The sequence below is a fragment of the Haemaphysalis longicornis genome, unplaced genomic scaffold (assembly GCF_048455015.1).
Source record: "Haemaphysalis longicornis isolate Haplotype H1 unplaced genomic scaffold, Haemaphysalis longicornis Haplotype H1 scaffold_3, whole genome shotgun sequence".
NCBI lineage: Eukaryota > Metazoa > Arthropoda > Arachnida > Ixodida > Ixodidae > Haemaphysalis > Haemaphysalis longicornis.
This window is the reverse complement of record NW_027526335.1, coordinates 231,404,973-231,408,085: the sequence shown is the minus strand read 5'-3', so window position 1 is coordinate 231,408,085 and position 3,113 is coordinate 231,404,973. Positions and strand designations below refer to the sequence as shown.

Below are 3,113 nucleotides of genomic sequence, written 5' to 3'. Positions count from 1 at the left end.
AATGTTCTGTGATCAACAATGTTCTGGATATGAATCGACGGTTCTAGAAACACTTGCGCCGAAAGATAAAAGCCTGAAGAGCAGACGCCGCGGCATTCGAATCGCCGGAGCTCGCCTGCACAAGTCACTTTGTACTGCCGCTTCCCCGCCTCTGTATTCTTTTAGTTGTTAGGGGAGCCCAGGTTCGCTCCAATAAACTTGTTTTACATGAAGACAACTGCGCCGTCTTGGACTTCGTGACATCTGGTGGAGGTGCTGTGTACATGAACCCTAAGCCATCGTCAAGCCGACAAGCAAGCCCAACTCGTGTCAGCCGCCGGCAGCAAGGTCTTCAACCGGAGTTTGGACTGCTTCCGGACAAGGTGAAGAAAGAAGACGACGTGAAAACCACCATGATCAACGCAGGCCCCATGACCAGCGCGTCTAATCCTTATTTAGTCCTGCGACAGCCTTGGGAACCACCATCGTTCTGCGGATCACCCGGAGAGGACCCCGAGGAGTGGTTGGAGAAAGTGGAGCGCGTCCATAACTTTAACAGGTGGGCCGACGAAGAAACTTTCCGCCATGTTTTCTTGTATTTGGAAGATACAGCCCGAACGTGGTTCGAGAACAATGAAAGCTCGCTAACCAACTGGACTCTCTTTAAAAGCGAGTTCCTTAAAACATTTGCCACCGTCGTGCGGAAAGAACGAGCCGCACTTTTGTTGGAAACGCGCACGCAGCGCCCCAACGAAGGGGTCGTGATCTTAGTTGAAGGGACGAAGCAACTATTTCGCCGCGCGGACACCAAAATTACTGAAGAAAAGAAGCTCAGGTTTGTAATGCGAGGAATGAAGCAAGAACTCTTTGCCTGCCTTCTCCGCAACCCCCCTAAAACGGTGGCTGAATTCACGTCTGAGGCTGCCACATTGGAGAAGACCCTCGAAATTCGAACGAGGCAGTACCACCGACCTGTCAACGCCCTGTTCGCGGAGACAATCGATGCCGCAACTGCAAGCTCCGATACATTGCGCGAGACCATCAGAGCCCTGGTGAGGGAGGAGCTTCCGAAGCTTTTTCCAACGACGCAGCGACCTCAAGTCGCTTCCCTGACTGACGTCATCCGAGAAGAGGTTCAACGGGCACTGGGGGCTTCTACGCCATCCGAAGCACCCCGTGATCCACAAGTGATGACCTACTCCGCAGCTCTTCGTTGACCCCGCCCTGCTCCAATCCGTCGTCAAGAGGCCCCGCCATACCGCTGTCCCCTGTCGCCCGCCCGACCCCCGGTAGTCCAATACCAGACGCCGAGGAAGACCGACGTGTGGCAAATGCCCTATAATCGCCCGCTGTGCTACCACTGCGGAGAGGCCGACCACATCTACCGTCGCTGCCCTTACAAGAGGCTCGGTCTGCGAGGATTCTCCGTAGACGCACCACGCCCCCGACCCGGCCAGTGCCCTACTGAGATCGACGAATACCTGTCCAACACGAACCGAGGACCAGCCCGCTTCATCCGTTCGCCGTCGCCCTATCCGTACCAGTCGCCAAACCGCCGTAGCACCGCTGACTTCTCATGTGGAATGTCCCCCAGGCCACGCGGGTGAAAGTAAAAGCAGCAACGTCTGGAGGTGAAGTTGCAGAACGGCGAAAAAACGAAAACCCTCCAATGACGCATGGCCGCACGGAACACCGTACCCGCAGCCCAACGACTCCATCTAACGCGGACGTGACTGCCGAACCCGATGACGACACGACGCGACGCGTACCCGAAATGACACAGCCTGCCGCTGAGAAGACGACGACAATGACGACGCGTAGTGCCCGACCGTCAACACGCACAAGCCGAGATACAACGCCCAGATGCACCCGAAACTCGAGGAAAGCGGCGTCAGACGTCCAGTTGTCCATCGCCGGCTTTGACGTAGTCGCCCTCGTCGACATGGGAGCCGACAACTCAGTAATGAGCGGCTCATTCGCATCGAAGCTGAAGAAAGTTACGACAACATGGGACGGTCCGCATATACGCAAAGCAGGAGGCCATGTCGTAACGCCAAGTGGAACGTGCACATCACGCGTCACCATAAGCGGCTACACGTACCCTGCTAAGTTCGTTATTTTGCCTAACTGCTCCCGCGACGTAATTCTGGGAATGGACTTTTTGACGGACAACGGCGCAATAATTGATCTGCAGACCAAGTCGATAACCATTTTCTCCGATCCCTCCACGACGCCGCAGCACAACCCCGATCACCGTGCTGCTGTAAGGATCGCCGACGATCACGTCACCCTGCCACTCCGCGCAAGCTTGATGATCGCCGTCTACTGTGAGAATGCTGCTCCTGACATCGACGCTATCGTAGAAAGTGATCAAAGGTTGCTTCTCGACCGCGGTGTCTCCGTCGCAAGAGGCATTGCGCACTTTAAGCAACGCCAATCTCACGTTTTGGTCACAAATTTCACCGAAGAGTACCAGCATTTAAACAAGAGAGCGGCAATTGCGTTCCTCGATGAAACGCAAGAAGCAAGTGACATGATCGCGGTCGCCGACTTTGAACGCACATCCGAAGACACCTTCAAGCTCCCGTAGCCCTTCGACGTGAATCCGGCGCTACCGCAAGAACAACGGAACAAATTATTGGCTTTACTGCGTCGCTACAGCAAGTGTTTTTCGTAGAGTTCAAAATTACGTCAGACACCCCTAGCGAAGCACTGTATTATAACTGAAGATGGAGCCCGACCTACCCGACAGTCACCGTACCGCGTCTCTTCACACGAGCGGGAAGCTCGTGTGCAGAGACTCAAGTTGACCGGACTCAAGTCGACGACATGCTCAGCGACGACATTATACAGCCTTTGAAAAGCCCCTGGGCTGCGCCGGTCGTACTCGTAAAGAAAAAAGACGGCACATTAAGTTTCTGCGTTGACTACCGACGACTGAACAAAATTACCAAAAAGGACGTGTACCCCCTGCCACGAATCGACGACGCCATCGACAACATCTGGCATGCCAAGTACTTCTCATCGATGGATCTCAAGACCGGCTACTGGCAAATTGAAGTGGACGAGAGAGACCTAGAGAAGACTGCATTTATAACCCCGGACGATGTATACGAGTTCAGCCGTGCACAGAC

The 3,113-nt window shown here is 54.5% G+C and overlaps 1 pseudogene; it reads left to right on the top strand.

Annotated features, from left to right (window-relative positions):
• Window positions 1-263: 263 nt before the first annotated feature.
• Window positions 264-1,586, top strand: LOC144175759 (uncharacterized; annotated as a pseudogene).
• The last annotated feature ends 1,527 nt before the right edge of the window (window positions 1,587-3,113 follow it).